Source organism: Panicum virgatum, chromosome 5K (genome assembly GCF_016808335.1).
Source record: "Panicum virgatum strain AP13 chromosome 5K, P.virgatum_v5, whole genome shotgun sequence".
In the NCBI taxonomy this organism is placed as follows: domain Eukaryota; kingdom Viridiplantae; phylum Streptophyta; class Magnoliopsida; order Poales; family Poaceae; genus Panicum; species Panicum virgatum.
The window spans coordinates 44,043,652-44,069,026 of record NC_053140.1 but is presented as its reverse complement, the minus strand read 5'-3'; the positions used below and the strand labels follow the sequence as shown (position 1 = coordinate 44,069,026).

The 25,375-nt window shown below is 46.1% G+C and overlaps 1 pseudogene; it reads right to left on the bottom strand.

Annotated features, from left to right (window-relative positions):
- Window positions 1–1,350: 1,350 nt before the first annotated feature.
- On the bottom strand, window positions 1,351–25,113 carry LOC120710136 (annotated as a pseudogene).
- Window positions 25,114–25,375: the final 262 nt, after the last annotated feature.

Below are 25,375 nucleotides of genomic sequence, written 5' to 3'. Positions count from 1 at the left end.
TGGGTATCTAGTAATCATGTACGTAGAGGTATAATCGTCAATTTGACAGCATAAGCAATAAGAAAGCTAAAACACAATAGTATTTCCAATGTTGCAGGTATGATTGATTAATCAATCTTTCCAAGTCTAATCCGAGTTCATTGGAAGCATATAATCCCATACCCAGAACTCCAATTAAAAAATGGAAACACCTTCAGATACAAAATAAACTTAGCTGAATACAGAAGCTTCCCTCCCCCAACACACATGGATAAAAGTATGTAAACAGGGATATGCTTGGTTTTTTTTTGGTGGAATTGCAGATACGCTTGTTAACTGAGAAATTTGCGAAGTCTCCTTTTCTTAGCAGCATGGTGCTCGCTCGCTCAAGGAGTTTCTCAAGGTACGGCTCGCCAGCACAACGGTTAACCACTACGGGCTACGGCCCGCTTCAGCAGTAGATCCGTGCGGCCGGTGACGGTTGGACGGTTGGTTGGCTGGCGAGCAAGGGCGACCGCTTGCCTGTGGCCATGCGGCTTCGCAGCTTTGGACCCCTCGTGGCGCTTTCTGTATGTTTCAGCCGCCCGCCGCCGTCTCTTTCGATTGGCACGTCACGTCACTGCTCCTCACGCGCACAGTTGCCCGACCGCGACGTGCCGTGCAGCCCCTCGCCTCGCCTCCACCGCTCCACGACGCGCCCATGCGGTGCACCGTGCACGCTCGCGCGGCGTGGCCGACACGGAGCGCGCGCCTGCCACTGAACAGACGGCCACAGTTGGGCGTTGGTGTGCACGATGAGTTCCGTCTGTCGGTAGCTAGTCGAGTTTGGCAGTTGCATCATGCCTAGTTTTAGGCGTCCACTGGGGGGCTTATTACGGCCATGTTTTTTTTTCATCAGCTACTTAAAGGGATTGCACATGATGTGAAACGAAATGCTGCAGGGTTTGTTGTTCAGTGGACAGTGCTTTTTCATTTTTGAGGGGTCAGTGATTGTTCAGTGGTGATTCGGTGCCAGAGCGATCCCAACAGTGGACCTTGTCGGACCGGAGCCCAACTTTGGTCTGGCTCTGTTCCGAGCACGAAACATAACTGGGCCCGCGTGCCAAGTTTTGTTGGGCTGGCTTACTCGATCCGGTCCCGATGGGCTCAGTTCAGCACCTGGCGAAGTCCTCCGAGGTGGGTGTGCTGCTCGTATTGTTCTCTGTTACCTTTTCTCCATTTTTTTCTGTGGGTTATCAGCTGCCTTCGTACTGAGAAACTAGTGTGGTTCCTTCAGCTACACAAGGAATCGACCGACGCAGAACAAATTCGTCGATCTCGCGCACAAGAACAGAAACGCCAATGATATGGAACTTCTATATAACAAAAAGGTCTAGCTGATGTCTATGCTCCTGAACACCATGAACTACCTAAACAGATGAACCCAAGGGGCAGACAAATACGAAAGAGCTATATTTCTGGCCAAAAAAAAATCAGCTAAAAAACGCGGAATCCAGCCAAGGAGACGAGTTTATTTGGCCCATGCAACCGCATCGATTTCAGCCTGGGCGCTCCGATATAGCTCTAACCTCTGGACAAGCTTTGCTCGGCGCTCCATGACCTCAGGGTCCTCGTCAAGAAGCTTAGAAAGCTGCATGGACTGCACAGCAAACGGAAATGAGGTTAACGACTGTATTAATGCGATCATCACACTACACGCTACACTTTATATTCAGTGACGATGACAGCACATATGACAAAAAATAGTTTAGAGATTAGTGCATGTATGGGTGAATTAGTGAACCATGAGCACGGACAAGCTACATAGCACTTCAGCTTCAACAACTAAATACTCAAATACTTCATTATGTTATTGTGAAGAAAAGTTGCCACAATGCATGGCGCCAAAATAACTCACCTCTCTTGCTCCCAACTCCGTAAAGAAATGATCAAGCAGTGAGCGCTTCGCCTCACGGACTTGGCAATAAACAATAGATTTGGGGATGGAGTTCCTCAAGGTTGAGCATACCATGTTGACATACGCCTGTACATTAGTACCTGTAAGATAACAAGAATAATTGCATGTTATGGTGTAACAAAACATGCAATTAAGTTAATGTTTAGGTATACTTCATGTATTGGTTCCAGAACTATTCTTAAATACATGTCGTGTATGGGAGCATCTGGCGCTCTCCATTCGAGAACGGGCCGCGTACTGGAAACAGTGCGGCAAATTCCGTGCGCTTCGCGAGGGGGACGCCAACACCGCGTTCTTCAACGTGCATGCCTGCGGGCGGTTGCGCCACAACCAGATCCACGGTGTGGAGTTCGGCGGGGTTGTGGTGACCGCTCATGATGCCAAAACGCGCGCCCTCATGGCGCATCTCCGGGGCCTCCTCGGCGTCGCCGAGGACACCGCCTGGTCGTTCGACCTGGACGGCCTCTACCGCGACGCTGCCCGACCGAACGCAGCAGCCATGACTGCCCCATTCACTGAAGGCGAGGAGCGCATGGCCGTGCGCGCCATGAACCGCAACAGCTCCCCCGGCCCGGATGGCTTTGGCCCGGGCTTCTACGCCGCAGCCTGGCACGTCGCCGTGCCCACAGTAATGGCCTTCGCTGAAGCTTTTCAGGCAAGAACTGTAGACCTGGAACGCCTCAACCGTGCATACATCATCATGCTGCCAAAACACCAAGCAGCTCTGAAACCCGGGGATTATCGACCTATCTGCATGCAAAATTGCTCCCTCAAGATTGTGGCGAAGATGCTGACCACGCGCCTCCAAGTCGAGATCCCCAACCTCATCGATCTTGATCAAACGAGCTTCATCAAAGGGCGCTCCATCTCAGAGAATTTCATATATGCGGTGGAGCTAGTCCAATGCTGCCACCATCGGAAGATCCCCACATTGGTGCTCAGACTAGACTTCGCCAAGGCATTCGACTCGGTGGATTGGGGGAGTTTGGATAGGGTGCTTGCCGTGAGAGGTTTCACCCCCACTTGGCGCAGCTGGATCAGTAACATTCTCACTACATCCAAGTCTGCTGTCCTGGTTAACGGAATGCCCGGGCCGTGGTTCTCCTGCAAGCGCGGGCTGCGGCAGGGCGACCCCTTATCGCCCTACCTGTTCCTTCTAGTCGCCGACGTTCTGCAGCAGCTTATCAAGCAATCTGGGACTGTGCACCACCCCGCCGAACCCAGTCTGCCGTGCCCGGTTATATAGTATGCAGACGACACCCTTCTGCTGGTGCGTGCGCACGCCCACGATGTAACAAACCTGAAGAACCTGTTGGACAGCTTTGCGGCCGCAACTGGGCTCAAAATCAACTACAACAAGAGCACTATGGTTCCTATGCATGTCTGGGCTGGTCTGACGGAGGAATTGATTCAAATCCTTGGTTGCAAGCAAGGGGCGTTCCCCCGAACCTACCTGGGGCTGCCGCTATCCAACACGAAGCTACCGCTGTCTGCCTTTGCTCCATTGATCTGCAAATCAGATAAGTATCTGAGTGGCTGGCAGGCTACGCTCTTGAACCCAATGGGGAGGATAGTTCTTGTGAACTCTGTTATGGACAGTCAGATGGTGCATGCTATGTCTGTCATGCTTCTTCCCCAAGGCATCCTCGACACGTTGGACGCACGGCGGCGCAGTTTCCTCTAGGCCGGCGACGAGAAAGTTAGTAGTGCTCAGTGCCTCGTCGCCTGGGGGAAGGCTTGCCAACAAAAGGAACAAGGCGGCCTTGGGATCAAGGACCTGGCCATGCAGAACAAGTGCTTGTTGCTGAAGCTCCTACACCGACTTCAGACCCCAGGTGACTCGGTTTGGGGGCAATGGGTGCGCGCCAAGATCAACCTGGTCACGATGGATGGCGAGGTTGTGGGCGCACACTGGCGTGATCTTGCCTCCCTGCTGCCAATGTATCGGGCTGTCACAACTTGTGAGGTGCGGGATGGGCTCTCTACGGCATTTTGGGAGGACCGCTAGCTCTCTATGGGAACACTGAAGGATCTCTTCCCACTGCTATACACACACGCCACCACCAAAGGCATCACTGTCGCCATGGCTGTGGAAGGCGGCCTCGAACGCTACCTGGTTCCGCGCCTCATTGCCCGGGCGGCCGCAGAGTTGGAGCAGCTCTGCCAAATTCTGACTCGGGTGTGGCTCCGCCCCGGTGATGATCGCAGAAGCTTGCCACTCTGCGATGCCGAGGGGGTGCTGCGCGCTGGACCTGCCTATCAGCTATCCATGGTGGTGGCAGGGGCGCCACCGTGCGACTTCCACGCTTTCGTTTGGGGAATAGAGCTCCCCCGAAGGTCCAGTTCTTTGCTTGGCTACTCGTACAAGAACGCATACAGTGTCGAGCAAATCTCCTGAAGAAGAATGTGGTGCAGGACGCAACCTGTGAAGTATGCCGGGCCGGCGTGGAAGACTGTGACCATCTGCTCTTCAGATGCCCATTCTTTTCTAGTGTCTGAACATCGCTTCATGTCGACACAGCGGGGTGCAGCGTGAGGCATCTGTGGTGTGTCCCTCGTCCGGACGCTGTGCCGGAGAAGTACTACAACTGCTTTATTCTCCTCATATGCTGGCAGCTGTGGAAGCACCGCAATGGTGTGATTTTCCAAAGCTTGGATCCCTCCCTCACTCGTTTCTGGGCGGACTGCATAGAAGAAGAGAAGCTCTGGCCGAGCAGGTGGCCGCGTGCAGATCGCTGTGTAGCTGAAGCCTGGTGCCAATCCCTGTCTCCCATGTAGTACAATCACCATGTATTTTTTAGTTTTTCTTTCAAAAAGTGCTCAAACTTTGATGTAAAAGCATTTGGCTTGCTCAAAGCCCCCTCAATATATCAGGTGGGGGACGCCCCCCCCCCCCCGTTGACCCTCAAAAAAAAATACATGTCACGTATTCAGAACTTGCAATATATAACGGTAAGAAGGTAAACCATTTAACTGTAGTGGAAAATGCACTTTGAAGTCCTTACCGATTCGTCTGAGATACGAATCATTGTATCTATCGAAGATGGATTGTGTTGGACTTCCTTCCCTTCTCAACATCTTGAGGAAGCTTCCTAAAGAAATCTACAGTTAAATAGCTGCACTCCATATCAACAAGCATGAGTGTATTTTTCTTGCTTTCATCCCGCATTCTGTCCAGTGCTTTAAAAGCTGCACCGCTTACTTCCACACGAAGAGTTGGAAACTGCTTCAACTCCTGCACAAATGTAACCAAACAACTTCAATTCTAAGTGAAGCTGCCATCAGGACATTCTTATTCTAAATAACATTTCTCCATCACTTCTACTGCTATATCTACTAAGGTGCATTTCAGTGATATACACAAATGCAGGTTCTAGAGTTATAGAAAGACAGATGCAATCCTGCATTCCTGATAATATTCCATATCCCCCTTTCAAAATATCCCCTCCAAAAAATATTCCACGTCAGTTTTAGGTAAACTAAGAAACTATAACTGAAATCAAATCAGATCGGTGATTCACCCACGTCTCCTTCCAAAGGAAGAAAAGAAAAAGGGATGCATTAAATCCTACCTTAGTACTGGTACATACATATTATAAGACCATGTTTGTTCGTTATAAAAAAAATAAGACCATGTTTGTGCTGCAAATACAGTTCAACTGATCAAGAAAGGAGAAAACATACATGTGTCTCCTTGATAGCCCTGTGAACTAGCTCCTTATGTATTCCATGGACCTGCCAAGTGCCAATGTAGTAAAAGTGTCATATATCAAAAAAAAAAAGATGATGACTAAAGACAGTACAAGTATTTGATGAGAGAGTGAAGATTTTGCATTCCTACTATGCCAAACTGTAAAGACATTTAAAGTACTTTCTAGTATAGAAACGAAAAACTTGTGATGCAGTAATTAATACTAGCTGTGAAGCACTGACCAATGTGGAGTCTCCACATTGGGACCAAACATAAATGAGATAAGTCAGATTAAAAAAATGTGACTATTCAAGTGCTAGGAATGAAATATTCCCTTAATTAATTTTATTTTAATTTTTTGGAGATATCTCCATAAGTGTTGAGATGGAAACATTTCGAGGCACAACATTATTAGAAGTGTGAGTTATTGAGCATATCAACACATGAATGGCTTACCGCGTCAACAGCTGCCTGTGACGGAACCGCCAAATTAAAACACTAAATTAAGCGTAATGGCCGTCATTTAAACACATCGGGCGCGTTAGCTTAATGGTTTAATTTGGCGATCATTTCTCAACCCACGGCCCGATCGAAACAACACCGGTAGTCCCATGCGAAGGCGGGCACAGATGGTACAAGCACGACAATATACTTGAAAATAGAACAACACGACATAAATAATACACAACTTCTTACAAACCCAGTTCAAATATAGTAGTTTTTCAAAGTTTACATAAATAAAATAATTTATAATTTTACCCTAGGGATGCCAGGTTCAAACGGAAAGTAACCTACAACTAATTTAGTGTTCAGCCATTGCACTACCGGTCAGACCAGTTCGACCAACCGGTCAGACCGGTCTGCATGGTCTCCCCACGTGAACTACCGGTCAGACCGGTCCTTCGACCGGTCATACCGGTCCAAGCAAAACAGAGGGGTTGCACCCTCAGCCCTCAAGCGTGCAACCCACCAAATCCCTAATCTAAGGGTCTCGCTCCACGACCTGCCACCCCTCTGCATCCCGGCGGATGAACTTGACACAACAGGGGCGGAAGTCGACGTCCTGGGGTCCTGAAATAATTTGGGTAGCAAACAAACTCTGAGCAACTAATATTCAGCAAGACTTACCCGACCAGTGTGTATAACTTAGCCCACATACCTAGACATGCAAGGCTTTTGGCTGGTGGTTATTTTCCAGAAAAGCGACTAAAGTAATTCCTTACTTTCAGTATTTTAGATCCACATTCTATACAAATTAACTCTATTCCAATATTTGCATGAATCAACTATAGCAAACATGTTGGTGCAATCAAATAATAATTTCATGTGTTCATTGTCATATTTATACATATCCTCCTCATTCTATCATGAGACTACGATGCAACAAAGAGATCAAGGCCCTCATAACCGCGAGACACGGCGAATCGATTCGATTTAACCTTGCAAGGTGGACCTAACCAACACAGCACGCAAAGCCCTGTCGGACTCCACGCACCGACATTTCCCCTCCCCGCCTCGAACTACAGGAACCAGCCCAACGACATATGGTCAGCCGAGCTCAACGTAAGACCACCAAAAGTAAACATATGCATCCCCATTTCTCCGCGACTACTCGACTACCCCAAGAGTTGGGTGCGGGTTCCTGTACTTTCAAAGCAAAGTAGTACTCGGCTTACCGGTTTCGACTACCTCCTACTCCCGGCATGAGGTTAGTACAGCTGCCATACCTATACATCATCACTACTCCCCGTCCGGTCTCACAATTCCTTATCACTTTCAATAACTCAGGGACTGTAATATAAACACATATAACTTATATCTCGCGAGTAACCGGAAATTACTCGACTTCTAAATATCCTATATCTCGCAAGTGACAAAAAGTCACTCGACTTCTATCGAGAACTTATTAAGCATAGCATTTCTATCGTCCTATACATGCTAGTATAACTCAAGAAACCTAAGGATCATGCAACTAGGGTTCCAATCAACTCCTGAAACGTAATGCACAAGTAATAGAAATGTATATAGATGCCATAATTTAAAATAATAGGACATGCACCGGGGCTTGCCTTGCGTCTGATGCTCAGAACTGGGGTGCACTTGGCCTTGGTCCGGGACCTCACGCCTCTCCTCTTGCTGGGCCTGCTCTAGCAGCTCTGGTGGCTCCGCAACCACCTCGTACACAACCTCTTTCGCCGCGGCTGCTACACGTGTGCATATGCATATGATATGAGAGAATGCATGCATGACTTGCAAAAATTATAAGTAACCGATACCCGAATTAGTTCTTATTTATTTGCACTAACTATCCATTACTAACCCCTCTCAGCCACTGCCACACCCGTTAGACCGGTATACCAAACCGGTCAGACCGGTCTGGCCTGTGTGCGACTCAAGACCAAAAATCCGGAGTATCCGGACACATACTCGGAGTATCCGGACTCCCAAGTCCGGAGTTTCCGGGCCTAAACCCGGAATGTCCAGTCTACCACAAACCCGGAGTATCCGAACCAATGGCCGGACTATCCGGACCCCTACCGGTCAGACCGGTCTCCCCGACCGGTCAGATCGGTCCTGCCCAGATCAAAACCTAGAATCCTTGGCGCGGCGAAAATCTCCCACAAGTCCTTAAATCCTTCTAGGTACTAGTTCAGGGATACATTTAGACATTTTTGACCAGAGGAAATCACCTAAGATCATCTAGAAAAGGAGATCGATTCATTCCTAGCTAGAGTACCTTGGATGAGTCCCTTTCATGCGAAGAACTTGAATCCACTGCTCCCCTGGGAGGGAATTGAGAAGAAGAAGCTTCCCCACGCCGATTTGATCCTTCCTAGGCCTTGGAATCAAATGGAAATGATGGATTGGGGATTTAGAGCTTTGGAGAGGGGGAGAGCTCGGGAGGGGTGAGCTGAGCATGGGGTGAGACTGAGAAAGTTGGTGAGAGAGGGAGTGAGGTTTACATGATGTGGGGCAACAAAATGATTGAGCCAGCCCCCAATCGGTCAGACCGGTTTCCTAGACCGGTCAGACTGGTCTGGCCCAGGCTGACAGAATCAAGTTTGAGCTGGTGATTTGTCGCATGAGTTTTGAACTAATGACTATGGTTAGTTTAATTACAGGTGATTAATACCTGTGGTGTTACAATCCTACTCTCTAAAAGAAATCTCATCCCGAGATTTAGAATGAACGTGCCAAATTGAAAGATAGGATTGGGTGGGTACCTTGATATGCTTGTAGCAATTCAGGACATTTAGTCCGAACAAATTCCTCCGTCTCCCAAGTAGCTTCCCGCTCAGAGTGAATACTCCATTGCACCTTATAGAAGTTGCTAATTTGATTTCGTGTAACTCAGGTCTTGAAATCAACAATTCTCTCCGGATGTTCTGGGTACACGAGATCGGGTTCTAGTTGCAATTTTTCCATATCAAGGACCTTGGTGGGAACACAGAGGCACTTTCCGAGCCAGGAGATATGGAATATATTATGAACTGCGGATAATTGGGCAGGAAGTTCCAGGCGATACGCTACCGGCCCACATTGCTCAATGATAAGAAAAGGCCCAACATAGCGAGGTGCAAGTTTTTCTTTTACACAGAATCGTTGAACCCCTTTCATTGGAGATACCCGCAGATAGACATGATCCCCCACTTGAAACCGGATAGATTGACGCTTCTTATCCACGTAACTCTTTTGTCGGGATTGGGCAATCTTCAAATTTTTGTGAATAACCCGAACCTGCTCTTCTGCTTCATTTACCATATCGGGCCCAAAGAAAGTTCTCTCCCCAGCTTCTGACTAATTCAATGGTGTCCTGCATTTCCGTCCATATAAGGCCTCAAATGGAGCCATCTTGATGCTTTCTTGATAACTATTGTTATAAGCAAACTCGGCCAATGGCAAGCACTCATCCCATTTTTTATTATAGGTGAGAACACATGCTCTAAGCATGTCCTCCAATATTTGATTTATCCTTTCCGTCTGGCCGTCAGTCTGGGGATGATAAGCAGAACTGCGGAGGAGCTGAGTGCCGAGGGCGGCGTGAAAGTGCTCCCAGAACCGTGCAATGAACTGAGTACCCTGGTCTGAAATGATTGTCTTTGGAATTCCATGAAGACTCACAATACAGTCCATATACAGCTGAGCGTATTGCTTCGCCGTATATGTGGTCTTTACCGGTAGAAAATGGGCCGACTTGGTGAGACGATCCACAATAACCCATATCGAGTCATACCCCTTGGAAGTTTTGGGTAGACCGATAATGAAATCCATACTAATGTCCTCCCACTTCCAGGATGGAATACTCAATGGCTGCAAAGGGCCGGCTGATCTCAAGTGGCTCGCCTTAACCCTTCTACAGGTGTCACACTCGGACACATATTTAGCAATTTCTCGCTTGATTCTTGTCCACCAGAACCGCTATTTCAAATCTTGGTACATTTTATTACTGCCTGGATGGATAGAACACCTAGAGAGATAAGCCTCATCAAAAATCTGGTTCCAAAGTTCCAAATCCTTAGGTACTACCAGCCGGTTCTTAAACCATAACACACCCTCGCCATCAAGCTGAAAACATGCCACACGAGGGTCACTTTCCCTGAGCCTTTGCCTAATCTTTTCCATGCCAATATTATTTCTCCGAGCAGCAATAATTTGATCCCCTAGTGTTGGAGTGAGGGTAATGTTGGTAAATGTACCCTCAACTACCATAGCCAGATTCAACTTCTCCATCTCTTGGCATAGAGTTGCATGCATAGGTATTGTTGTGATGCAGTTGCAACTTGCCTTTCTGCTCAATGCATCTGCCACAACATTGGCCTTATCCGGGTGATAATGAATTTCCAGATCATAGTCCTTAATCAATTCCAACCACCGTCTCTGGCGCAAGTTCAGCTCATTCTGAGTAAAGATATACTTGAGACTCTTGTGGTCTGAGTATATATGCACTGGATTTCCCAGAAGATAATGGCGCCAGATCTTTAATACATGCACCACTGCTGCTAGTTCCAAATCATGGGTGGCATAATTTTCCTCATACTGGCAAAGTGCTCGGGAGGCATAAGCAATCACCCGCTGATCTTGCATAAGGACGCAGCCGAGACCCGTACCTGATGCATCACAATAAACATCGAAGGGTCGAGTGATATCTGGCTGAGCCAGAACAGGGGCCGACGTTAAAAGCTTTCTCAAAGTCTGGAAAGCCTGATCACATTTGTCGTCCCAAACAAATTTCACCCCTTTCTTAAGCAATTATGTCATGGGCCTAGCAATTTTGGAGAAGTCTGGTACAAACCGGCGATAATATCCTGCTAGCCCAAGAAAACTTCAAATTTCCGGAACTGTCTCAGGGGTCTTCCAATCTAGCACATCTCGGATTTTGCTGGGGTCGACAGAAATACCGTCCTCCGAGATGACATGGCCTAAAAATTGCACCTTTTTGAGCCAAAATTCGCACTTGCTGAATTTGGCATATAACTTGTGCTCCTTGAGACGCTGAAGGACAATGCGAAGATGCTCTGCATGATCTTCTTCGTTCTTAGAAAATATAAGAATGTCGTCGATGAAAACCACGACAAACTTATCGAGTTCAGGCATAAACACCGAGTTCATGATTCATAGAGCCCGTATCTGGTGGAAAAAGCCGTCTTAGGAATATCCTCAGCTCTAATCTTTATCTGATTACCAGAGCGGAGATCAATTTTTGAAAATATCTTGGCCCCGAATAGCTGATCAAACAGAATATCAATTCTGGGAAGGGGATATTTGTTCTTGATTGTGACGGCATTCAGAAATCTATAGTCCACACACAACCTGAGGCTTTGATCTTTCTTCTTAACAAAGAGCGCCGGACAGCCCCAAGGCGAAGTGCTAGGACGAATATATCTCTTATCAAGCAATTCTTGCAATTGCTTCTTTAATTCAACCAGCTCATTTGGTGGCATCCGATAAGGTCTTCGGGAAATTGGTGCTGTTCCCGGTTGCAATTCAATGGCAAACTCCACCTCACGATCAGGAGGCATTCCAGGCAAATCATCCGGAAAGACATCCGGATACTCTCATACCACTGGTATGTCTGCTAGCTTCTTACCCTCAATCTGATTCACCGTAGGTGTCAAAGACATATGATCTCTCAAATGTAAGGTCATACACCCATGAATAGAAGATTTGATGTGCACAGATTGTGAGGTCGTGTCCAGACTAACTCCCTGACCCTCCATCCAGTTCATGCCCAATATCATATCTACCCTTTGGGTTGGTAACATTATCAAGGCCGTATGAAATTTTTTTCCTTGCAACTGTAGGGGTACTTGCTTGACAAATTGATTGGTGATTAACTTTCCCCCAGGTGTGAATATGGTATGGCTTGGGCATACTCTCTATCTTTAGCCCCAGTCTAATAGCACATTCCTTTCTAATAAAAGTATGAGACACTCCAGAATCAAACAAGACAATAACAGGATATTTATTCACTGAAAACGTACCCGACATCACCGGAGCGCCCTCAGGAATACCCTCAAGAGTGGTGTAGTGCACTTGCCCCGGCTTGAAGTGGGCCACACTCTGCTTCTGACTTTGCTGGCTCGATTGCTGGCCTTGATTGGGTGGCATTAGGCAGTTCCGTGCAAAGTGACCCGGCTGCCCACAGTTGTAACACGGAAACAAATTGGGGCGTACCCCCGGCTGCTGCACCCAGACCTTCTGCTCGCTCTGCTGAGGAACAGGAGGCCTGACCGTCCCCTGAGGCTGTGTGTACTGGGGTGGTCGATACCCCCACTGCTACTGTGGCTAGTGCTGAAAGGGGGCTCTCTGTGGGCCTGACTGGACAAGGCGAAACCGCTGTGGGGTGCTGCTCGAAGATCCTGCTACCAGTGCTTTTCTCTTTTTCTCTGCCTTATGAGCCAGGTGGGCGTCCTCCTGTATGATAGCCCCATTGACTAGCTCACTGAAGCTGTCAAACTTGACCATCACCAAGCGATCTTGGAGCTTGCTGCTAAGCCCCTGCCTGAAGCAGGGCTGCTTCTTCTCATCGGTGTCCACATGGTACCCGGCATACTGTGAAAGGATGTTGAAATCCTGGGAATACTGTAGCACACTGTTACTGCCCTACTTCAGGGCCAAGAACTCTGTGAGTTTTCTTCGGATCACCCCTGCTGGGATGTGATGTGCCCTAAATGCTTCTTTAAACTAGGCCCAGGTGAACCGAGTGTCCACCGGGAACATGGCTACGTGATTCTCCCACCATGTGCGCTCGGGGCCCCTCAATTGTTGGGTTGCCAATTCTGCTTTATCCCCATCGTTGTATGGGTGCAGGGTAAACTTGGACTCAATAGTCCGAAGCTAGCTGTCCGCCTCCAATGGTTCATCCGCCTTATGGAAGAGCGGTGGTTGAGTAGCCAGAAACTCCGGATATCCAGGAGCAGGGGGCTGGTGGTGATGTTCGTGCCGCTGTGCCCTGCCCTGCTCCACAATCTCCCGAAGGAGTGCCGTCTGCTCATCGCGTCCGGTGAGCATGGCCGCAATGGCCTGGGCCAAATCGGGAGGGTTCGGGGGCCTGCCATTCTGCATTCAACCATGATTGGATTAGTCATATTTTTCTGATTACATAAAAATAATCCTGACAGCAACTAATATCCGAATCATGGAAGAAATCGCAGAGAACAAATTATTTGAACACAACTGAGAGGCCTCTGTCTGCGCTCAACCGGTCAGACCGGTGCAAGGACCGGTCAGACCGGTCTGCATGGCGCTGTGTGGTTCAACGTGGACCAACCGGTCAGACCTGTAGAAAAGACCGGTCAGACCGGTCTTTACCAGAACTACTCTCAGAGCTAAAGTTATGTACCAACCCTCCTTAAACCAAATCTTCAATGCAATTTGAAAATAATCAATGCCATGATGCATGAACTCCTATGTACAACCTTCAAATGCACAGAAAATGCAATAAGAACATGATGCATGAACGTCCTACGTTCATCTCTTAACCGAAAGTACACATCTACTTACGACTCTAGCACTAAATATATATAGGGCTTACTTCGTATAATTCCCACCCATACTACTGAACTACTTCTCATCCTAAGTCAGAATTTCATTTTTAGTTTGTAATATTCAAAAATTAGTCATGCTCGTACCATCCCCAGTGTGTTTCGGCTCTGATACTAACTGTGACAGAACCGCCAAATTAAAACTCTAAATTAAGTGTAATGGCCGTCATTTAAACACATCGGGCGCATTAGCCTAATGGCTTAATTTGGCGATCCTTTCTCAACCCACGGCCCGATCGAAACAACACCGGTAGTCCCATGCGAAGGCGGGCGCAGATGGTACAAGCACGACAATATACTTGAAAATAGAACAACACGACATAAATAATACACAACTTCTTACAAACCAGTTCAAATACAGTAGTTTTTCAAAATTTACATAAATAAAATAATTTACAACTTTACACTAGGGATGCCAGGTTCAAACGGAAAGTAACCTACAACTAATTTAGTGTTCAGCCACTGCACTACCGGTCAGACCGGTTCGACCAACCAATCAGACCGGTCAGACCGGTTCGACCAACCAATCAGACCGGTCTGCATGGTCTCCCCACGTGAACTACCGGTCAGACCGGTCCTTCGACCGGTCAGACCGGTCCAAGCAAAACAGAGGGGTTGCACCCTCAGCCCTCAAGCGTGCAACCCGCCAAATCCCTAATCTAAGGGTCTCGCTCCACGACCTGCCACCCCTCTGCATCTCGATAGATGAACTTGACACAACAGGGGCAGAAGTCGACGTCCTGGGGTCCTAAAATAATTTGGGTAACAAACAAACCCTGAGCAACTAATACTCAGCAAGACTTACCCGACTAGTGGGTATAACTTAGCCCACATACCTAGACATGCAAGGCTTTTGGCTGATGGTTATTTTCCAGAAAAGCGACTAAAGTAATTCCTTACTTTTAGTATTTTAGCTTCACATTCTATACAAATTAACTCTATTCCAATGTTTGCATGAATCAACTATAGCAAACATGTTGGTGCAATCAAATAATAATTCCATATGTTCATTGTCATATTTATACATATCCTCCTCATTCTATCATGAGACTACGATGCAGCAAAGAGATCAAGACCCTCATAACCGCGAGACACGGCGAATCGATTCGATTTAACATTGCAAGGTGGACCTAACCAACACAGCACGCAAAAGCCCCGTCGGACCCCACGCACCGACCTTTCCCTTCCCCGCCTCGAACTACAGGAACCAGCCCAATGACATATGGTCAGCCGAGCTCAACGTGAGACCACCAAAAGTAAACATATGCATCCCCATTTCTCCGCGACTACTCGACTACCCCAGGAGTTGGGTGCGGGTTCCAGTACTTTCAAAGCAAAGCAGTACTCGGTTTACCGGTTTCGACTACCTCCTACTCCCGGCATGAGGTTAGTACAGCTCAATCCCCGATCAGCACTGCCGACAACGACCGGTCCTTAACCGACTCAGATGGGCTAAGGCACCCAGGAACCCTGTCCTGCTGCCATACCTATACATCATCACCACTCACCGTCCGGTCTCACAATTCCTTATCACTTTCAATAACTCAGGGACTGTAATATAAACACAAATAACTTATATCTCGCGAGTAACCGGAAATTACCCGACTTTTAAATATCATATATCTCGCGAGTGACAAGAAGTCACTCGACTTCTATCGAGAACTTATTAAGCATAGCATTTCTATCGTCCTATACATGCTAGTATAACTCAAGGAACCTAAGGATCATGCAACTAGGGTTCCAATCAACTCCTGAAACGTAATGCACAAGTAATAGAAACGTATATAGATGTCAAAATTTAAAATAATAGGACATGCACCGGGGCTTGCCTTGCGTCTAATGCTCAGAACTGGGGTGAACTTGGCCTTGGGCCGGGGCCTCACGCCTCTCCTCCAGCTGGGCTTGCTCTAGCGGCTCCGGTGGCTCCGCAACCACCTCATACACAACCTCCTCCGCCGCGGCTGCTACACGTGTGCATATACATATGATATGAGAGAATGCATGCATGACTTGCAAAAATTATAAGTAACTGATACCCGAATTAGTTCTCATTTATTTGCACTAACTATCCCTTACTAACCTCTCTCAGCCACTGCCACACCGGTCAGACCGGTATACCAAACCGGTCAGACCGGTCTGGCCTGTGTGCGACTCAAGACCAAAAATCCGGAGTATCCGGACACATACTCGGAGTATCTGGACTCTCAAGTCCGGAGTTTCCGGGCCTAAACCCGGAATGTCCAGTCTACCACAAACCCGGAGTATCCGAACCAATGGCCGGACTGTCCGGACCCCTACCGGTCAGACCAGTCTCCCCGACTGGTCAGACCGGTCCTGCCCAGATCAAAACCTAGAATCCTTGGCGCGGCGAAAATCGCCCACAAGTCCTTAAACCCTTCTAGGTACTAGTTCAGGGATACAGTTAGACATTTTTTACCAGAGGAAATCACCTAAGATCATCTAGAAAAGGAGATCGATTCATTCCTAGCTAGAGTACCTTGGATGAGTCCTTTTCATGCGAAGAACTTGAATCCATTGCTCCCCAGGGAGGGAATCGCGAGGAAGAAGCTTCCCCACGCCGATTTGATCCTTCCTAGGCCTTGGAATCAAATGGAAATGATGGATTGGGGATTTAGAGCTTTGGGGAGGGGGAGAGCTCGGGAGGGGCGAGCTGAGCACGGGGTGAGACTGAGAAAGTTGGTGAGAGAGGGAGTGATGTTTACATGATGTGGGGCCAACAAAACGGTTGAATCAGCCCCCAACCGGTCAGACCGGTCTAGTCCAGGCTGACAGAATCAAGTTTGAGTTAGTGATTTGTCGCATGAGTTTTGAACTAATGACTGTGGTTAGTTTAATTATAGGTGATTAACACATGTGGTGTTACACTGCCTCAGCTGGGCCTTTGATACTAACTAGACAGGACTCTATAAGACGCCTGCATCCTTGCTCTGGAGCTATTAAGTGTGGTTGGTATCCATCGGCTTGTGTTATAAGCTTCTTTACATTTTCCATTGCAAGATGTTTTTCAAATTGCAAGCGTTTAAGAGCCACTGGAAATTGGTTGTCAAAGACATAATAGATCTTCTCACCACCAGAACGCCTGCCAAAACAAAAGGAGTAACATAAACATGTAGAAGTTTGTAGACAATCTTGTAGAAGAACAGGTTCAAATTGTATCAGAAAGGAGAGAACAAGTTTCATTTTCATTGGATATCTCAGTGGACAAGTTATGTGAAAAATTGTTTGTAGCAGAATAAGTAGCTGAGAAATAGCACACATGCACATACAATTTCAGCATTCCAATGAAGAAAATTTTGGTTTAACATCAGTAACTTGGCAGGTAAATATGTAATTTTTTATATGTGCAGTTAACTACCAGTTCTTACCATAGTGTGTGCATGCAAGGTATAATATAATGCATAATGTCACATCAATTAGATGGTACTCCCTCCGTCCCAAAATATAGCTACGTTTAGAATTGGTTAAAATCAAACATTTTTATCTTTAACCAACAATATTTTTTAAAATAATTAATTTCAGATAAAAAATGTTACATGTTATAATAGTTAGTTTCATTATGAATCAACTAATATTATTTTTCTGTTGTCAATCTTTATATTTTTTTGGTATCCATAATCCAAGTTTAAAAAGTTTGACTTGGAAAAAACAAAACGTTGTAATATTCTGGGACAGAGGGAGTACATTCCAATTTGTGCGAGCTTAGAAACAAAATATTGTAGTTCGTGTTCAGGACTTCAGGTACACAAGGATATCTGTCAAAGTGCGAGCTTAAGTTTCTTGTAATGTCTTAAACATGAGGAGGTATCATTGCTATGGGAGTTTCACAGCTCAGACCCAACACTACATCCCGAACTAAACTATGAAAAACGAAAAAACTTCTCTTCAAATGTGATGTTCCAAAAGACATAATGAATAGATATATTTGAAACATACGCTCCGTCCAGATGCTCCTTGTAGATACTGTCAAACATGCGACATATTTCCATAATAGTGTACAACTTTCCCTGAATAACAGGAAGAAGAGTAATTAATACACTTATAGGCAAACTGAAGGACTAGCTCCAAGAAAATTGTCGTGCATGTAATAGTGGCTAGTGAGAAGCTGAGAGCATGTCCTATGCTAGAAGCATAAAACAAGAAAACCATGAGTGTGTTACAGAATGATGCATGCAGTCTGAATGGACATGACAAATGCATATGTGTAGCTGGCACAAAGAAATAGGTAACATCACAGTAAGACTCATCCTGTATTCATGTACCCATTGGATGGGCAAAACTTTGGGGCTCGAGAAGATTCAACAGATAGAAATCATCTATTAGACTAATAACATGCAAAAGTCTTACTCCAGCATCTGCGGCAATGGGTTTTCCAAGATGACAAAGTTCAGTTTCTAGCTCTGCAGTGGCCTTGGTTATTAGAGACTGGATCCCTGGAATTCTTGATTTAATAACAGATTCCAGATGCTGCATGATGATGGCTAGTGAATATTCGTGAGGTCGTCAAGATAAATAGTAAAATAGGATTACACAAACAAATATAAATTATATGGCATACCTTACAAAGCATCTTTGCTAAGTGCTCTGATCCCATTCTGTGAGCAAGGTGTTTATATTCTGGGATACTTGCAAAATATTCACGCAGCGATCATGTCTACATTCTTGTTTATATCTTGTTGGGAACGATTGACAACACCGATCCATGGATATTGTAGTCGATAGGACCTTCTAGTATCTACAGAACAGAACTCAATTAGAATCGAGACATGGCTGTTACATATAAACTACAATTAGAAGCTTACTGCCTTTCAACTAGTACACACAAGGAGAGAACATGCATTGACCTAAGAGAAAGGTGATAAACAAAGCAAGATTGGCAATGCAGCTAATCAAGTGATCACAGCAGCTGAACCAGAGGCACATGCGTGAGTTTCTCACCAGAGGAAATTCACAGATGATCAGGAGCTTTTATTAGTAAGTTAACAGAATATCATTCTTCTTAGATTCAACATATTTGGGACAGAATCACAGAACAGTCAAACGACCTATTTATTCAAGAGAATTATCAACTGTTATGAAATATTCTGAGTAACACATATTACTTACATCAACTGCATCTGTGCCCTTGTCCATTAGGTCAATTTTTGTAAGCACACCAAAGGTCCTTTCACCTGATTTCAACAACATAGCATTTGAGAGAAGATCAGATGATTTTTTTTTTGCCCAAGTCTATTTTGCTCTTTGCTCTATCAAGTTAATTTATAAAATAGACATTACATGAATTTATTAATCACATCAAGTAAAGAGTAAAGACATAAAATTGAAATTACACTATCTTATACTAAAAAACCACACTAATCATCACATTCTTCAATCTTCATTAAGTTTGTATCAGAATAATACCTTTTGGGTCAACTTCCCGTGAAATCTTTATTGCATCAGAAGTTGCAAGATCCTGATTGGCTGGAGAAATTGCAAGAATGATGCAATTGGGCTACAAAAAACAAACAGATCCATTGTTATACATAACATTTATGCCAGTTACTTGCATATAAAAGACAGATTATAGTTCAAGTATAGCTTTTATAAAAGAGAAGAACATATCAGATCACAAAATTAGTAAAGATATATATGTGAACTGGTGCATACCAAAATATTGAGGGAAAACTGGATTAATACACTGAACCCAATTCTCAGTTTTTTGTGTAGTCACCACTTAATTCAGTTTAAGGTAGAAATTATGCTCATCAATAATAACCAAAAGAATGTTCATGGGTACAAACGTACCTTTTCAATGAATGAGCGAACCATGTTTTCAATGTCCTGCACGATACTATCAGGTTGAACCTCTATTATCAAAACATATAATTGCAAGTTAGTAACACAAACTACTACGAAGGAATAAAGGAGACAATATCTCAACATCAAGAATGACTTACCAACAGCTACCTTAGTAAGCCCAGGGAGATCAATAAGAGTAAGGTTAACAACTGCAATGGGTAAAAATATTAAGAAGAGAATGGGAAGTAAATTAGGCAGAACCTCATCAACATAACAAAAAAATATAAAAATGGGGCTATAGAATTCTGCAACCATCAGCCACCCAGGTCAGTTACTGAAAAATAAATGAAAGTCAGCCTCTGCTCAGGATTTTCTCGGCGTATGGTCTTCCAAATATAAATTTCAGAGATACAATAGGAATATCCCACTGAAAGTATCCCAAATTAGGGGTTATAATGAAATCATAGGCTGAGCCGGTTGAACTAGTCTCAATGATGGGGATGCTGTAAATTATAGTGGATTTTAATGGGAACAAGAGCCATGTACACAATCAAGGTTTCTTTAAGTACAGTTGTGCTCCAGTAGTCCAGTAGCTAACTCGTAAAATTCAAGTTTAAGATTAAAACAACTACAACCCAAACCCCACAAAACCGAAGCTGAATATTGGAGATGTGGTAAGCAATAGCAGCAAAGACCAAAGAGTATAAACTGAGCCAACATATTGCCAGGATTGTAGTCTTACCATTTGGGGAATATATGCTCAAATAAATGGGCACAGTTGATATTTGCTTCGTGCGACCAGTCGCTCGGTCAGTTTCATCTGCAATCTCCTTCCTCACTAGGGCTGTAAAGTTGAGTATATCAGCACCCTTTATATATAAAAAAAATATTACGGAACGACTAACCATGCATGCATAGCTATGGCAGACTTTGCACAGTTCTAAACAGAAAAATAAGCCACTAAAACTTGCATTTCTCTCATGAAATCTGCAACTCAATCCACATTTAATAAAACGAGATATGACCATCAAAGCAGTGCAGCAAGATGAGGATCAAACGTAACCCAAGGTCATTAGCTCAAGCCGTGAGAAACACAATATAATGCCATAGAGTGCCATGAGCTTCAATTCCCATTTTAGACGTTATCCTACAATGCTGCTCTGTTTTACAGTTATTTACACAGTTGGCAATTCAGGTCAGATGCTCAAACATACCAAAGCAGCAATTGACTGATTGAGTAAAGGATTTACCAAAATCTGTAAATCGTTTCTTCTTAAGGTGCATGAACTCTGCGTATTCTCCTGGCCCGTCAATCCTGTTGAGTTGCAGAACCAGGGGTCGCCTTGTAACAATTCCTGCAGAATTGCATCAAACCATAAGCAGCATCACAAAATTGTACAAAAGGGCTTCTGGTACTAAAGCTTTCTCAGATGATCGAAACCGTGAAATCACAGTACCTGAACCCCGAGGTAGGAAATCCTTCCCAACGACACTCTCCAACACCGAGGATTTACCCGAACTCTGCCGCACGTAACGGTAAAAAAAAAGATGGAAAATGGCATGTCAAAACCCACATTGGTAATAATACTTCCAAATTTTGAAATCAGGAACAACTAGGCTCCGCATAAATGCGGATTAAACTACGAAGCGGCCATCAAAACACTAGGGTTCCACACCACATGTACAGACTAAAACCCCAGCATCGCGTCCAAAAACACTAGCGTCGCGTCCAAAAACAGAGAACCAAAATGAAAGGAAAAATACAAATGCGAGATCGCGGGCCTGCCGGACCTGCCGCCGCCGACGGCGATGGACGGTAGCGAGTCCCACAGGCTATGTTGCACCGATTCCGACACGCGTGTCGGACACGATACGTGTCGGACACGACGATTCACCATTTTTCTAAAAACAGCGACACGGCATAGAGTACTTCTTTCTGATTTCTTCAGCTAGTGATTAAACATGGAAGTTCTTAAATTTGGCCCAACAGCCCACAATACCAAGGCCCGCTACCTTAACCCTACGTCCATCAATTCCTGCTGCTCTCCTTCAGCTCGCTCCCTCCCCCGCACACTTGCAAGGGCGCCGCCGCCTCCTCATCTCTCGATCTGTCCCACTCGCACAGGCCGCCGCCGCTTCCTCCATCTCTCCCATGCCCCGTAGGCCGCCGCCGCCCCCTCCCTCTCCTGCATGCTAGCTCCGAGCGGGACGCTCCGGCTCCCGCTCGCTTCATCGATCTGAGGAGGAGCGGCTCCTCGCCGCCGCGCCGCTGTCACACCCGGTTTTAAGAAGAAAACCGAATGCATAACTATATGTATGCCAGGATCAAGTTTCATACATATAGAGACATCATAAGTGAATAATCAGTAATAGTATCACGAAAAAGAGAAATACAACCAATAAAAGACTATCAGAGTTATACAGCTTATCCTGGAAACGAAGCCTTCAAACCTCACAGGCAATCGACTGGGGGGTTGCGCACGCCTAGAACTCAGCATCATCTTCAAAAGACTTCACACATCTTTCTTTCTGAGCAGCAGTAAGCAAGGGTGAGTACACTTATGGTTGGTACTCAGCAAGGCCACAAGAAATAACCAGAAAGTGATTTAAACCCATCTTTAAGTTTATTAATCATGTGAGGGTCCAAGCCGCTCTTGACCGTGAGCACGGCTAACCGGTTAGTTTTAACTCTGCAGAGGTTGTACACTTTCACCACAATTCGCGTAAAAGTTCCAAAGAACTTTGAACCCAACCACGCAATGTGCTAGCTAGGCACAATACCACACTTCCGAGGTGTGATTGCATAGGAACGCTACGAGGCCTTTACAAAGAATCCCTATATGTATGTGTTGGTCCCTGCCGTGCGGTCCCTCAGAAGACACAGCTTCCTTCACCCGCTCCACAACACAAACTCATAACCACCAAGCGGAACAACCCCAACACAACATATAGTTCATCTAATTACTTAGCCAAGACCAGAGCCCATTAGTATTGTGGTTGTACTGTTTTCTTGGGTGGTTCTCCATGTTCCAATTAAATCATCATAATACTCTTGTAAATAAAGTATAGATAGAAGTATGGTTAGGGTCACTTGCCTTTCTCCAACGAAAAGCTACTCTTACTGCTCTTCAGCTTTTTCTCACTTGGAACTCTTGATTCTTCAATCTTTGAATAGCGATCCTTCTACTCGGAGCAATCATCGGGCAAACATACAAAGCAAACAAAAAGATACAGCTAAGAACAATACACCAAAACAAAGAAAGGATTTAAAAGAACGCACTAAAGGATGGTGGGTTCTATTTTGGAAAAGCTCAGGGTTTTTTTCCGTAAAGATTTGGACTAAAACAGAAATAGTTTTGAACTGCGATGGACGGAGGGTTGATTTTGGAAAAACAGAGGGGTTTATTTGCAAAAATGACCACGGTTGAACGGTATTTGGTTTAGTTGACTCGGGTCATATTAGATCTGGGCCGCTGGATCTAAATCGGACGGCGGGAGTGGATTGGGGTGGGCTGGCGGCGGCGCAGAGCTAGAGCGGGCGGAGCGGAGCTCGCGGCGGCGCATGGTGGATGGCGGCGACGGCGAACAAGACCGAGCGGAGCAGAGCGAGAGAGAGGGAAGAAAAGACGGAGGAAGTTGCTCACCGGAGAAGAAGGAAATTGTCGGAGTCGAGGAAGAAGGCATGGGGTCGACGGCGAAATGGCGATGACTCACGAGAAGGAAGACACCACGACGAAGAGGACAACGAGCTGAGCACTGGGGTGGCGTCGGATTTCACCGGAGATGCACGGATGCGGAGGATGGTGGGATTCTGGGGAAAAGATTATTTTAGGGACTCCCAAACAAAGAGCCTCCCTACGGATAGTCTATATTTTTGTGTGGAGTTGCCATGAGAGGTTGGCTTAATATATAGAGAGAAAAATCTCGCCATCCCACATCAACTAGCAATGTGGTACTAAACCTCCCTCCCATGCTAATGGGTTTTACGTGCCTTTAGCCCACTAGGGAACACATGAATGGGCCCTTGAGGTCCATTAGGGATTTATGCACTTTTGATAGACTTAGCCCATTTAAAATTTCGGAATTAATTATTTTCGAAATTAAAATAATTCTAGAAAAATCTAGAATTCATATTTAAAGTCCGAAAAATATTCCAAATGGCCCGAAAATTCTAGGAAAAATCCTAGAAATATATTGGGACCTAACGAACTCAAATAAAATATTTGGAGCTCATGAGAAGATTTGGAAGAGCCTCTAAAAATTAGAGTTTGCTCTAGGGAAATGGGAAAAGAATCTAGAAAAATCCAGAAAATTCCCGGGAAGAAATTTTGATGATAGAACACGTTTTGAAAGGTTTTCACACTCAACAACACTATGCATGTGACATGAATGCATCACCAGAAGAACAACATCATTTAATTTGAAAAACAACCAATATTTATTTTCTTTTACACTAAATTCTCTGTGAAGAAAAATAAATGTTGAGAAAATTTTAAAATTTTGAGAAAATTGTTGTTTTATTTTTAATTTTAATCACATCCTGAAATTCAAAAATTTCAGGGTGTGACAGCCGCTGCCCTTCCTCGACGCCGTCCACTCCGAAGACGCCAGCGCCGCTGTCACCTCCGCCTCGCTCACTGCGCTCCACGGGGATCATGTCCCTCACGGGGCCCATCTTTCCAGGCGCCGCGCTGAGGGAGGTCATTGACACCGTCGCCAGCTACCGCCTGAGATGCATCGACACCGTGTCCATGGAGTATCGATGATTAAGTATGTTTATTTTTACAGTTTAATCTGCCGATACTCCGCCGATACGTGTCGGCGACGTGTCGACGGCGTGTCGATATCGGACGCGGTATCGGACACCAACACGGCAGTTTGCTGCTGTGTCGGTGTTACAGAGCCCACAGGGTGGGGAGCGCGCTCTCCTCGCCGTGGTCGCCGAGGGTGGTGCACGCGCGCTGCAGCCTGTTGCCAAGCGAGATGAGGGGTTTTCCATGGCCGCCGCGCCGGAAACCCTAGGCGGCCGTGGCCCTGAGCGCAGCCGTCGTCGATTGAGGTATGAGGAGGCGCCACTGACCCGCAAGGATGCGGGCCCGTGCGCGACGGGGTTGTTTGTTTGATCGTGCACACTGCCCGCGAGCGTTCCGCATTCGTGCCCAGCCGAGGAGGAGCTGTTTGGTTTTTGTACGCTCCGACGGTTACGCTTGGCTTCGTGGGTGATGCTTCTGACTCGAAGTCTTCACCATGTGCCACGTGTCGAGACGATCGTCTGCATTCGCTGCAGCGTATTCGACGGAAACCCCTCAAGGTTCGAGAAATATCGATTCCCTGCCCTAACAACTTTCGTAAATACCACCAAAAGCGTGAGCCCTCGTAAAATAGCACTAAAAGCTTTAAACGCTTAACTGAATATAACAATCTGTTAGATTTTGTTCACTGGATTTTTTAGCAAAAAATGTGAATGCAAAATGACACATATACCCCTATGCCTTAGGAGCTTTATCCAGTCCCTCTTCCAGCACTGCTGCACCCCTCACTAGCCTCCCGCATAGGCGCTGCCACTCCTCCTTGGTTCTCCGACCGGCGGCGGCCGCTCCCCTCCGGAACGACCGGCGTGCGACCGCCAGGGCGAGCCGCATCGCCCTGGTGGCGACGGGGCCATAGAGAAGGGTGGAGTCGGGAGCAAGGCGCCCTGCCGAGGACAAGCCGCACTGCCAGAGTGGCGGCGGCAGGGCTGAGGATGGCGGGAGTGGGAGCAAAGTGGGGTGGGGACGGGGCGCCCTGCCAGGGGCAAGCCGCACAAGCACTGCCCTGGTGGCGGCGGGGCAGTAGGGTTTATATGTTCAAGTTAACAAAGTTGCACCCGAAATCTAACAGAATGCTATATTCAGGTAACGTTTC